This window comes from Lathyrus oleraceus, chromosome 5 (genome assembly GCF_024323335.1).
Source record: "Lathyrus oleraceus cultivar Zhongwan6 chromosome 5, CAAS_Psat_ZW6_1.0, whole genome shotgun sequence".
Classification (NCBI taxonomy): Eukaryota; Viridiplantae; Streptophyta; class Magnoliopsida; order Fabales; family Fabaceae; genus Lathyrus; species Lathyrus oleraceus.
Window position 1 is genome coordinate 561,464,598 of NC_066583.1, and position 14,547 is coordinate 561,479,144.

General features: G+C 36.5%; 1 pseudogene; it reads left to right on the forward strand.

Annotated features, from left to right (window-relative positions):
- The first annotated feature begins 934 nt into the window (after window positions 1-934).
- On the forward strand, window positions 935-1,034 carry LOC127088964 (uncharacterized; annotated as a pseudogene).
- The last annotated feature ends 13,513 nt before the right edge of the window (window positions 1,035-14,547 follow it).

Below are 14,547 nucleotides of genomic sequence, written 5' to 3' on the forward strand. Positions count from 1 at the left end.
CTTATTACTCTCTTCCTTTTCCTTAGGTTCACTTTCCTCAGTTGATTTCTTAGGGTTTTGGTTTTCTATCCTTGGGTCAGACGGTCCTTCCACTTCCGTTCCACTTCTTAATATAATTGCATGAGCTTGGCTTCTCGGATTAGGTTGGGGCTGTCCAGGGAATGTACCAGTTGGTGCAGCAGTAGGTGCTTGTTGTTGAGCTACTTGAGATATTTGCGTTTCCAGCATTTTGTTATGGGTAGCCAAGGCATCTACTTTGCTTGCTAGTTGTTTAAGTTGTTCGCCAGTGTGTATGTTCTGGTTTAAGAAATCTTTATTGGTTTGTTGTTGGGATGCTATAAAGTTTTCCATCATGATTTCCAAGTTGGATTTTCTAGGGGTATTATTGTTAGGATTCGGTTTCTGATATCCCGGAGGTATAGATGGGGCTTGATTTGGAGACTGTCCAGGTGCGTATAAAGCATTATTACTCTTATATGAAAAGTTTGGATGGTTCTTCCAATTTGGGTTATAGGTATTCGAGTTGGGGCTTCCTTGAGCATAGTTTACTTGCTCTGCTTGGATTCCAGTCAAGAGTTGACATTCCGCAGGAGTGTGGCCTTGGATTCCACAGACCTCGCAATTCGGAGTTATAGCAACCACGGCGGCTGGAGGTGATACGTTTAAACTTTCAATTTTCTGGACCAAAGCATCCACTTTTGCATTAACGTGATCAAGGTTACTTATCTCGTACATGCCAGTTTTCGGTTGAGGTTTTTCCACCGTTGTTCGTTCGGTTCCCCACTGATAGTGATTTTGGGCCATGCTCTCGATAAGCTGGTAAGCATCAGCATAAGGTTTGTTCATTAGTGCACCACCTGCAGCGGCGTCTATTGTTAACCTTGTATTGTATAAGAGACCATTATAAAATGTGTGAATTACTAACCAGTCTTCCAAACCATGGTGTGGGCAAAGTCTCATCATGTCTTTGTATCTTTCCCATGCTTCGAAAAGAGATTCGTTGTCTTTCTGTTTAAATCCGTTTATCTGGGCTCTTAACATAGCTGTTTTGCTTGGCGGAAAATATCGGGCAAGAAAAACTTTCTTCAACTCGTTCCATGTGGTGACTGAGTTGGAAGGAAGTGATTGAAGCCATCTTCTAGCGCTATCTCTTAATGAGAAAGGAAAAAGACGAAGTCGAATTGCCTCTGAAGTGACACCATTAGCTTTAACAGTATCAGCGTATTGGACAAATACGGATAAATGAAGGTTTGGATCTTCGGTAAGATTTCCAGAGAATTGGTTCTGTTGCACAGCTTGCAACAGCGAAGGTTTAAGTTCGAAGTTGTTTGCTTCGATTGCGGGCGGAGCAATACTTGAATGCGGTTCATCTTGCGATGGAGCGGCGTAATCTCTAAGAGCACGAGCTGGTTCTGCCATCTCGGGTATCGAAGGAAAAATGTTTTTGAAATCAGGAAGGTCTATAGGAGGGAGATTGTTTTCAGCACGATATTCCCGAATTCGTCGTAAGACTCGGAGATATAGTTCGATATCGTTGATTCGTAAATAGAGCGGTTCGCCTTGAGAGCGAGTGCGTGGCATACAAATCAACGAAAGAAAGAATAGAAGAAAAAGAAACCTTAGTCTCTACAGCGTAACGGAAGAGTTACGATATCGATTAAATAGAAGTCCCCGGCAACGGCGCCAAAAACTTGATCGCTCGACTGTGTGAGTCGAGAATGGGATACAAACTGCAAGTGCACAGTTCTATCGCGTAGTTTTAAAAGATATCGATCCCACAGGGACTTATGAATCGATATACCGTTATCTAAGGTTACTACGTAAATCTAAGGTGAAAATGTTTGATTGTTTGGGGAAAAACTAAGCGCTAAACTAAGATCTAGATTAAATATTAATAAAACGGATATCGGTATGTAGTTCGTCAAAACTAGGGAATCAAGTCTTTGTCGGTTTCTTGGTTTTAAAATGAATCGTTTCAGTTAACTTTATTGGTTAAAGGTTTTATCTCAAACTCTCGCTCTGTTGAATAAACCATGATTTTATATTAATGTAGCTGTCACTTATAATTAAGTCAAAAACCATATTTTGAAAACAATAAAGTTGCAGAAACTCTTTTTAAGAAAACACTGACCGTTTTAAACACCCTTATCTCAAACTCTCGCTCTGTTGACTTAGGTTATATAATCAAATCCAAATGCTTAACTCTCGTCCTCACATTCAATCTTTAAAAATACTTTTTGGAAAAGGTCAGAATTTAATTAACTCTAAAACTTGCTCTCGCCCTGATCTAGAATTAATGCCTAACTTACACTATCCAGTTAAAATCTCAAACTCTCGCTCTATTGATTTTAACTTCTTTATGTCCTTTACTTCTGTAAAAAATCTTGTTATTAAACCTGTAAGTTGAGACCGTAAAAAGATTGATTTTAATTTTAAGTTTAGATAGACCGACTCAGTCTTGATCCCTTATTCTGCTTACTTTACATACCGATACCTAGGCGAATTAGCCAGACATGCTAAATAAACAAGAATACATATCATGCATAAACAGACTCATTCCAGGCAGATAATATAGATAAATAATAAAACAAAATATTAAATAATGATTAAAGAACCTGAATGCGCAATACAATAGTCTTGAACACTCCACCACAAGCCGGTAGGATTTGTTCTTCGATTCTTCAATTAAATAATAAATTAAACCAAGGAAATAGAACTAGAATCTAACGTAAGGTTAGATCCGATAAAAAGTTGCACAATAGTTTCCGGTGTAGAAACTATCATGCGAAAAATATCTAAATGCTAAAAAGGGAAAGATAAATTGCAAGGGAAAAAGAATGCAGAACTTGCAAAAGAAATAAAATAAAATAAACAATGTTAAGTTGCTGGAAAGGAAAAAATAGGCAAAAGCGTGAAAAGAAAATTTGGCAGAGCTTCGGCAATATGAGCGTGGAAAAACCGAGAGACTTTTAGGTTTTTGAGATGGCTATTTATAATAGTGTTGGTAACTGCTTTTCGTTTCTCCCATTCTTCAACGTGGCTACATGCACGGCGTGGATATAGGAGACCAACTTCTCAACGTTCTTCTTCAAGTCTTTCTGAGGGCGTTACTTGCGCCAAAAAGGTAGTGGAATTGTGTGACGCTCGTCACACTATGTGTGACGTCCGTCACAAGGCTGTTTTGCGTGACGCTCGTCACGCACCCTGTGACGTCCGTCACAGGCACAGCGTTGGTGACTTGTGCGCTTTGGGCTGGGCTTTGGCATTTGGTCCCTTTTCTCTCCTTTTTGCACCTCCTTTTCTTCCATTTTCACTTGTTCTTCAAAATAGACTACCTGCGACAATTAGGAAGAAAATACCACGTAATATCTCATAAAATGCAGTAAACCGAAATAAATAGTCATAGAATTTAATGGAATTAAGCCCTAAAATATGATATAATTTCGTGTTATCACAATATTAAAATTAATATGAGTTAATGAAAATCAGAGGAATAAAAACTAAAATCAAACAATAAAAAAAACGTGGACCACTTGATCTCCCTCATTAATTGAGGTGGCAGATCAAGTGGTCTGAAATGCGCAATCCTCGATGGTCTTTATTCAACACTCTACAATAATGGGCATCCAAACCAACACTCATGATTAAAACATTTTAAAACCAAATCAATGGTTCTGAACAATGCCACATCAATGCTGGAGCCAAAGGCCGATCATCTTCTCCGATGACCCTGGCCGGACTAGTTCAATCATCTCCATGACTTAAATGAAAAAGGAGGACATGATCTGAAAGATAAAATGGCATAGATCATGGGTATCACCTCAATTTTAACTAACTCCAAATATATAGAGATATGTGGAGTTGAATTTTGAGGTGTGTCAACTGAGCTGCTTCGATTTGACCTCAAAGCAACTCAATCTTCTTGCCTACATTGGTAGGACTTCATACAACCAAAGATCCAAGAGAATTGATGAGAATTTAGTGAGAATCGAAGAGAAGAAAAAATCTAGAAAATACCTTCAATGTTGTGCAAAACTTGATCTCTTTTGCTTCAATTCGTGTTTGATCTTGCTTCAATAGCTTGCAGAAGTGGCTTAGGATTGGTACAAAGCTTTGGATCCTTGAGTTTTTAAATCTCCAAACAGTGAGATTCAAACTTAATTTTCATATGAAAATTATTAGGTTTTCCTTTCAGTTGTGAGGGTTTGAAGAGTGGAGGCAAAGTTGGCGCGCAAGGATCCTTTGGAATGAGCACAGAGGGTCCCTATTTATAGCAAAATGGAATGTTATTTACACACATGAAATTTTGTCCAATTTTAGCAATTCCATGTTCATGCTTGCATGGGCGTGTACAGGCCCATGAAGCAACTCAAATTAGTCCAAAACCAACTATGCTGAGGTCTGAATGAAGCTTTAATGGCAAGGCAAAGTTATTTGATCACTTGAAGTTTGAATCTTGCCAACTGATACAACTGTGTTTACACCATGCGCAGACCCTTCAAACTTCATCCAAAATGAATGAATTAAAACTCTTTGGAAAGCTTAGATCAAGAGGAACAACTCTTATGTTGAACATTTTTCCATTTGGAACTTGTATCATGGTGAATTTTAAGGTGGAAGTTTGGAAATTTCAACATGTTGAAATTTTTTCTAAGTGTCAAGTCATATACTTCATTATTCCACCTTGCTTAACTTTTCATGTGAGCTCCAAATGATAAAAGTGTCTTCATAAAAGTTTATCTCTTTCAAAGACCTTTAAAATGGTCTCCAATTTGACATCATTTGGATTTATAATGAGTGAGTTATGCATTTTTGAAGTTGAGGAAAATCACTTGTTCAATGGTATTGGTCCAAAATGACCTATAATGTATCCTCATATCACATGCTCATAAAAGTTGAATTAACTCTCACTACAAACATCAAAGTTTAAGTAGACATCTCGAATTTGATTTTTCAACTTGTAAATCTTTCATCTCATAAAAATTGAGCAAGTTATGGTCTTGGGAAGTTGACATTCAAATTAGGGTTTAGACAAAATGACCTATAATGTTTCAATATAGAAAATGACTTTACAAGTTAAATTAGCTCTAGACCTTAACATTAAAGTTGTTTGGAATGTTATTTAGAGTAGCGTTTCTCTTAGAATCATTTTCATATGATGAAAATTGTAGGAGATAGGGTCTAGGGAGACCTAGTTTTTACCAGATGAATTCATCTGGCCAACAACCATCAACCAACATGCTAACTTGAAATTCTCTTGACTTTTTAGGCTCATGGTAGATAATATATGCATAAGACGATGAATTTTAAAGTGTCTCTTGAGAAATTTGATCAATTGGTGAAGAAACTTGTTGTAGAAGTTACTCAAGATACCCAGACAAACTAGGGTTTCCAAGGCAAACCAACTCCAAACTTTTGAAGAAATCTTGATCAAAATAACATATAAAGATCATTGGGACTCATATATAATGCTTAGAGACATTGTGGATCAATATTTGGTTGTCCTCTTAGCAAAGAGGGTCTCAAACCCTAGATGTGAACTTGATGGATCAATGGTGATCATGCCCTACCTACAAAAGAGTTAGGCAAATGCAAAGACATATTTTTGGTATTTTGGTTAGTAAAAATGATAATATACAAGTATGATCAAAATTAGGGTCTTACAGCGGCCCCTATTTAAGGACATTCTAACTGAGGAGGTGGAGGTTAAAATCTTAATATCGACTCAGTAGAATGGGCTTAAATAACAACATATAGAAACAAAATTTGGTCCCCAAGAGACCTCATGATGTATATGATATGAATGTAAAAACGAATTCTCCGTGGGGAAATGTTGCCACAAAGGAAAAGAAATTAGAGAGACCGAATGTCTGTAGGAGTATAAAGAATTCCATAAGGAAAACTCACTGGGGAGACAGAGACTCTGAAGGGGTAAAAAGAGGTTATGCGTAGGCCAGGCTACTACTTAAAAAAACTGCTGGGAGACTAGAGGAATTCCATAAAAAATGGAAAGACTCAGTCGGGGAAATAAAAACATGTGCAAAAGAAACGAGTAAATCAGAATAAAACTGACGTACTTGGATCATGCATGAAAAGTGTTTTCACTAAGGAAATGCACACTCAACTCATATGGGGAAGAAATGAACTTCAACATAGGAGGAGCAAAAATTTATTATCTACTACCAGTTAGTGGGTAAGGAAATAGTAAAGATCTGACAGGGAAGACATCCATCATTAGTTAGGATGAACATATCAAGGATGACTCGCTGAGAACCGCCATGAGGGTGTATTCATTACCGGTTACTAAGTAAGAATAGCCTTGCTGGGGGAAAATTGTAGAAATGGGATCAACAACTACCGGTTACTGGGCAGAAGACCAAAGATGAGAATATCTGTCATCGGTTAGGATGAACATATCAAGGATAGACTCAAAGGAAAGAAAATTCGTCATTAGTTGAGATGAACATATCAAGGATAAACTTGCCTGGGGATGTCAAGGAGAATATCCGTCATCGGTTAGGATGAACATATCATGGATAAACCAACTGAACAAAAAGTAGGAATTACATCTATCGAATGCTGGATAGAATACCACGGAAAACCCGTCACCGGTTAGGATGAACATATCAAGGATAGACTCTGCGAAGAAGTGATAGGAATTACATCTATCTGTTACTGGATAGAATACCAACGAAGAGAATATTCATCACCAGTTAGGGTGTACATATGAAGGATAAACTCTCCAAGGGGGATGAAAAGCAGGATTTACAACCACTGGTTACTGGGCAGAAGACCACAAATAGAAGAAAACCCGTCATCGATTAGGATGAACATATCAAGGATTAACTCTCTGCGGAGCGAAATAGGGATTACAACTACCTTTTTACTAGGTTGAATACCAAAGTGAGAATATCCGTCATCGGTTAAGATGAACATATCAAGGATATACTCAGAACAGGGGAAGAAAATATCTGTCACCGGTTAGGATGAACATATCAAGGATATACTTCCTGGGGAAACATGAAAATGAATCCGCTAGGGAGAGAAGGGTTGTTTTTTGCCAGGTATTGGGAAAAAAGTAACAAACTGCAAACTAGGAAGAATGTTACCAATTACTGGGTAATAAACTCTTAGGGGACACAAAGCATCTATCTAGGTAAGATCTAGAAAAAATGGTCAATCAAGACTCAACCCAATGAGGATATAACTCAAGGTTAGTGGTTTCATCCAGAGAATCAATTGGGGAGTGTAGCGGGGTATTCATTACCTTTAGATTTATTTACTAAATCAAAAGTAAATCATACAATTCGAGTCGCCACCGCACTTCTATTTATCCAAAGTAAATGTTAGAAAGCGAACAAAAACCGAGAAGTTTTATCAAATCAAAAACTAATAAAAATGTCAGAGATTTGGGTAAGGGGGTTGGTTATGCAATGGGAAGGTTTTAAGCACCCAAAACATCCTTAGTACTCTAAGGGAGCCCTTTTTACAAATGTTGTAAGGTAGGTTGGAATTTGCAAAAAAAATTGTGCAAACATGATTGGGGAGATGAGAAAAGAATATACAAATTATTTACAAAAAATTGTGCAAACATGATTGCAAAAAAATTATTTGCATCTTAAAAAAGATTAGGATCAAAACCTCATAGTTCGGGGTAAAAATCTCAAAAGAAGTTGGTGAATTGATTGGTCAAAAGCCTTAAGGTCTTTTGTTATCAAAGGGAGAAAACTCAACCTAAAAACCACAAATCCACCATGTGAGGAGAGCTTCAACATGCTAGTGAGGGGTTAACCCTATAATAAACATGGAAGACTTATAATCCATCACTAAGGATATAGGTGAGTATTATATCAACCTCTAGGATAACTCAAACGTAATAGCTAATGTTTATGAAAAGATTTGGCAAAAGTGGCCATTGAAACCACAAAACAATTGAGTGAGTTGTATTTACAAATGAAGAGTATTTACAAAGTAAGGTCAAAGTTGACTTAAGGATTCAATTCAAAATAAGTGTTATGAAAAGAGTTTGGAAAATCAAAAGCATAATGCTTAGGTTTCTAATTTTAAAAACAATGTTAATGTTTGCACAAAAGTTTGACTTGGGTTAGAGTGGATAGAAGAAGAGAATGGCTAGGTCCTAAACATGCAAAGATGAAGGAAGAGAAATAAAACCACATGGAGTTCCCTTCTTGAGATCATAAAGATGATCCAAGTTGCTCCCATCCTTTGGAATTTGCAAGTAATAAGCAAATAACTCAAGCAATCCAGCAAATAACAATCAAGCTCCTAGGAATCTTCCAATTGGCTTTTGTATCTCTCACTTTGGATGCTCATGAAAATGGTTCTTCTTAATTGGCTCAAGTTAGGATCCCTAGCACATAAGAACACACAAATAAAAAAGTTCCACAATGCAAATAAAGAATGGACAAGAGTGAGTTTAGAATTAGGGGTCCTTTCAATGTTCATCTTCAAGATTAAGCATTCTAAAGGCATGAAGCCTAGTTGCTCTTTGATAAATTATAGCATTCTAAAGGAATGAGGCCTAGTTTCTCTTCAAACTCCATTAGCATAGGTAAGGTCCTAAGTCTAAGACCTTTCTCCATTTTGCATTGGGTTCACACAAACAAAACAAAACAAGCACAATAATATATACACAATAATATGCTCAAATGAGCAAAAGGCAAATTGCATTAACATAAACATGAGCTCAAGTGAGCAAAGGGCAAAAGCAAATGAAATAATATGCTAGAAATTAAATTGTATTAAAGTAAATTGCAAGAATTAAAGGCTTGAATTAAAAGTTAGTCATTAGTAGTTAGTGTTAATGTGCCATAAGGCAATTTAGCGCTATGTTAAACAATCGTAAGTGGACTAATGTAGTAGTCACAGCTATCTGAGGCCGGTCAATAAAACTATAGACAACAAACACAAGTTAGAGACCATGACTAGTAAGCCAAGCTCCTACAACTTGCCATGCCAAAAGAAAAGAAGAATGATCTTGTATTGATTTAGGTTTTTTGCTTGACCAAGAAGCAACCTATCCTTAATGCAAAGCAATTCAGTTGATCTTTGATCAAGATGAATTTGATTTGAACCAAGGAAGGTTAAGCCTCTCATATGTCAAGGCTAACCACCAATCTTTAACTCATTGATCAAAAAGAAAAAAAGATGAAGAAGAAAAAGAATAAGAATGTACATAAATGGAATTCAAATAACATAAGCAACATACATTGATCAAGCATGAATGGAATTAAAGTCAATCAATGGTAAACAGAAGTGAGATGAAACTTAGAAGTCAAGAAACAATAAAAATATTTTTGGTATTTTTTTTGAATTTAAATAATACTTGAATTAAAATAAATAAATAAAGGTCAAACTTCAAATCCAATTCAAATCAACTTGGAAAAGTCCAATTGGATCATCCTAAGTTCAATAAGGTCAAACAAAGTTACAAAAAAAAGTTCATCATTTTTAGAAACCAGAAACTAATTTTAAATAATAAAAAACGAAGAAAATATAACATAATTGAACTAAAATCTCAAATAAATCTCAAATCAATTAAGAAATTGATGAGAATATTTTTCATAGATTCATCATCATTCAAAGATGTTAAGAAAATATTTTTGGTATTTTTGAATATTGGAAACTATTTAAAATGAATTAAAAATAACCAGAAAAGAGAAAATTCACAAAAAATATTAAATGGACTCATAAAAAATATTAAAAATCATTTTCAGAAACTAGAATTAAAAAGGGAAATAATGCAATTGGTCCCATATTTTTTGGATTTGAAATAAAGAAGATATGAATTTTTGAAATAAAAGAAAATAGAATGAAAAATCATAAATTAGAAATATAAGGAGGTGTTGGATCACATTCATTAATTGACGTGTCTAATCTGAAGGTTCTCAGGCGCGCGCTCATGATGGACCATAGTCAAAGGAGACACACGCTACATTATTGGAAGTCATAACATTGCATGGCTCAGATTAAATCTGGAAATGAGATCCAATGGCTAAGGACTCAGCCACGTGGGGACGGTGGTGGAAACCACCGTCTTCTACGGTGAGCTTCACCGTCCGGCCAGAATTTGCAGGTTTTAAAAAGTTCATTAAAATGCACGTTCCTCATATCATTGGAAAGCTGGGGTGATGTACATCACCCCTGTGCCATAGGTTTCTACTCTAGACTCTCATAGAAGGAGAAATCTGAGATAGAAATTCATGGTGTTCAAACTGAACTTGATCAATTCATGAAATTAAATGCACAGATCAATTGCCTTTCACATGAGGACTTCAGAGGAACCAACAAACACAAGAAATGAGCAAGATCCAAGGAGTTTCGAATAAAAAAAATTGAAAAACAACCTTTGAAGTGCAGCTTTATAAGGCACGATCTCTTCCAATTCTTTGATGCAGTGTGATCTTGAGATGGCAATGGAGCTAGGCTAAGGAATTGAAGCTCAATAATCAACCAGTGTAGTTGAAAATTGAACTTGAAAATTGAAAGAGAAAAGCAAAAATTCCTTTGAGTGAAGGGTAGGGATTCAGTTCTCCAGAAATTCAGGCGCCTTTAGGTTGGAATTGAATGAAGTCAGGCATGTGTATTTATAGCAAGAGGTGATGCAAGCAATGGTAAACTTGTGTGCATGTGGAATGAGGGCCTCCATGCATGGGCCTGTACAGGCGCATGTGAGCCCAAAATCCATTGCAAATGCAAGCTGATATGAGTATGTAATGGTTTGGACGTGCATATTTGATTGCATTGGCTTGTGCATGGAGTTTTAACATTGTTATGCATAAATGAACATAAATCTTCACCTCTTCGAAAATGCGACTTACCAAATTGGAACATAGCCATATGGGTAATGGTTGGAAAGGTCTTGACATGAGGAAAAAATGTTATGTTGAATAAAAATCCATTTGGAGTTGGGAAATTATTGAAAACAGGCCATGAAGTTCAAGGTGCAAAACATGTATATGGAAATTTTGCCAAAATGGACCAACTTCAAGCCCCTATGTTTTAATGATGTAAGCCTCAAATGACAAAATATTCGACATCAAAGTTGTATATCTTTTCAAGACAATCAATTTGGAATTAAATTTTGCATCATTTTGATTTTTGATGAGAAAGTTATGGGCACTTGAAGTTGGACTTTTTCACATTTCAATGACTTTGGTCCAAAGTGGCCTATAATGTTTTGCATTATCACATGTGTTTATTTTAGGATTATGAAATTTTGTTCAACACAAAATATGAATTAGACATCTTAAAATTTCCAATTCATTTGATCCCACATCAAAATCATGAAAAATGAGGGAGTTATGTCCTTGGGAAGTTGACCCAAAATTAGGGTTTCAGTCAAAATGACCTATAATGTTTTGAAATGAATGATGACCTTCCAAGATTCAAATGTATTTTTTATGAACTTGAAAGTTTTTCATATGGTTCTTAAGAACATTTTTGATCTTAGGGTCATCTTCATTTGACAAACACATCAAAAGTTAGGTCTCAGTGGATTTCAAAATAGTCAGATGAATTGACTGATCAACTTCTCAAAGACAAACTTCAAATCTTGATGAATTGATGATTTAGGACACTCACATAGACACATATATGCATAAAATGATGAATGAAAGAACTTCCCTTGATTGTATTTGATCATAGGTTGAGGTTGCTTCATGAGCAAGGCACAGTCAATGCACAGTTGAATTAGGGTTTCCTTGGGAAAGAATCCTCAAGCCCTTTGGTTTATCTTGATAAAATTGACAAATTGAGATACTTGGGAGACATATATGATGATTGAGAGCTTTTAGAACCATTGTCATGCTTGCTTTCACTTTTATCTGGCCACATCATTGAGTATATGGGCCTCATAGGAGCCTTGGATCACATGCTTGCTTGAGCTACAAAACAAACAAGTTAGTGACATATTTTTTTGTGGTTTTGGTTAGTAAAAAAAATAATAAAAGCAATAATATACAATTCAAGCATGCTTGGTGGTCTCAGACCAACTCACGCAAGTCCCAACCCTAGGGTAAGGAGCCAAGATGCTATGATCCTTGAGGCAAATGCAATGTGCAATGGTATGATGCCATGAGGGATCTTAGGGTTAAAATTAGGGTCTTACAGATGACCCTATTTAAGGTCATTTTACAATTGAGGGAGGATAGACAACCAGCTCGAATGGGGATAAAGTACCGCCATAACAGAGAATCAAGATCACAAGAATAAATTAACAAGTGTGATGATGCAATAATGAAATTATATGAGTGTATATATGTATATGTATATGTATATATGATGATTATGCTGACAAAACGATCGCAAAGGATTCAAAGGTGTTGTAGATTTGAATCATCGATACAATTTCGATCAATCCACAAAAAGGGAGACAACTGTTGGAGAAAAGAGGAGATCTATCGAGGAAACTGTTATCGAGTCTGTGGGAATTTTATGTCAACACCATATCAAGTGGGAGACAACCATGCAGAGGATAAACATAAATAGTTGCCCAGAAACCAGGAGGAAACTCTGACTGGGAGCGAATCTGAAGGCGATTGGTGGGGAAACCAAAGTTCTACTGCAACCACGCGAACTGCTGAGGAAACTTGTTCTTACTTTGCTGGAGACTAAAATTGGGTGGGGAATGAACACTAAACTCCACAGAGGACTAATCAATCAACTCAGCTGGCTACTTACTGGGGATATGGTGAACAGTGATCAACAAACACCGAATGCTGAATAATGATGTCAGGGATGAAAGAGGAATGCGCCTATTGCTTGGGGAGAACCAATAATGCTCCGTATTTAGGGCTTACTGCTTTCGAACCACTGTTTATATTCCTTTTAAATGAAATCAATTGCTTAAAATTCATGCTTTTATATGTTTAATAAAAATGATTTTGATTTAAAATTTTAATTTCAAAAATGATCATAATAAAATTTAAATCTATTGGCTGAAGTAAAGAAGAGTAGAAACAATTGGATAAAAGTTCAACTTTATTTAATAGAATGGTAGTCTGTAAATGACAAGACTCCATAGATCTTTACAAAGTTGAAAATGGTAATTTACATGGAAAAAGGGTACATTGAATACAATGATCACTAATCCTTCCTCCAACTCTTGAAATCCACTGTGCTTTTGACTACTGGTGGGCATCACGAATCAACATCGACCGTTGTGCTCAAAATGTCTTCAATCACTGAAGATCGACAGGGTGCAGTTACTTGCCATAATCCCTAATTTTTGCATAAATTTCCCCAAGATGGGGTAATCAATTTATCGGGATAATTCTTTCTGTTTTATGTCTCTAACTTTTGCCTAGATCGCCCTTTCGGGTTTTCAATCCCCCAAGATGCTCTTTTTTTCCTAAGTCGCCCTTTCGAGTTTTCAACTTAGCGAGTTGTTCTTTTCTTTTTTAGGCGAAGTATTTCTTGACTGCATCTACGTTCACAGGACGAGTGAACTCTTCACCATCCATAATTGTAAGAATCAATGCATAGCCTGAAAAGCCTCTCTTAACAACATATGGGCCTTCATAATTAGGAGTCCATTTTCCCCTAGAATCTGGTTTGAAAGATATAATCTTCTTGAGCACAAGGTCACCTTCTCTGAACACGTGAGATTTGACCTACTTATCAAAATCTTTCTTCATTCTCTGCTGATATACTGACCATGACACATGGCAGTCAATATCTTCTCTTCAATCAGATTCATCTGATCATACCTGGTCTGACACCATTCAGTCTCAGCCAACTTGGCTTCCATAAGCACACGTAATGAAGGGACTTCCACCTCTACTGGGAGAACTACTTCCATGCCATATATCAGAGAGAAAGGGGTTGCCCCTGTTGAAGTGTGGATGGATGTACGATACCCGTGAAAAGAAAACGGGATCATCTCATGCCAATCCTTATATGTTACAACCATCTTCTGAATAATCTTCTTGATGTTCTTGATTGCAGCTTCAACATCCCCATTCATCTTGGTTCTGTAGGGAGTAGAATTATGATGTGCGATCTTGAAGTCTCTATAAAGAGCTTCTACCATATTATTGTTCAAGTTCGGTCCATTATCAGTAATGATCTTTCTTGGCACACCATAACGGCATATGATCTGATTCTTGATAAACCTTACAACAACTTGCTTGGTCACATTTTCATACGATACCGCTTCAACCCATTTTATGAAATAGTCAATTACCACCAAAATGAAAGGATGTCCATTCGAAGCTTTGGGCTCAATCATGCCAATCATATCAATTCCCCACATGGAGAAGGGCCATGGGGAAGAAATGACGTTCAACAGTGCCGGAGGAACATGAATTTTATCTGCATATATTTGATACTTATGGCATTTCTTTATAAACTTGCAACAGTCAGATTCCATTGTCAGCCAATAGTAACCTGCTCCCAACATCTTCTTTGCCATTGGATGTCCATTGGAATGAGTACCAAAGGAACCTTCATGAACTTCAGTCCTTAACAGGTATGCTTCGTGTCTATCCACGCATTTGAGCAAAACCATATCGAAGTTTCTCTTAT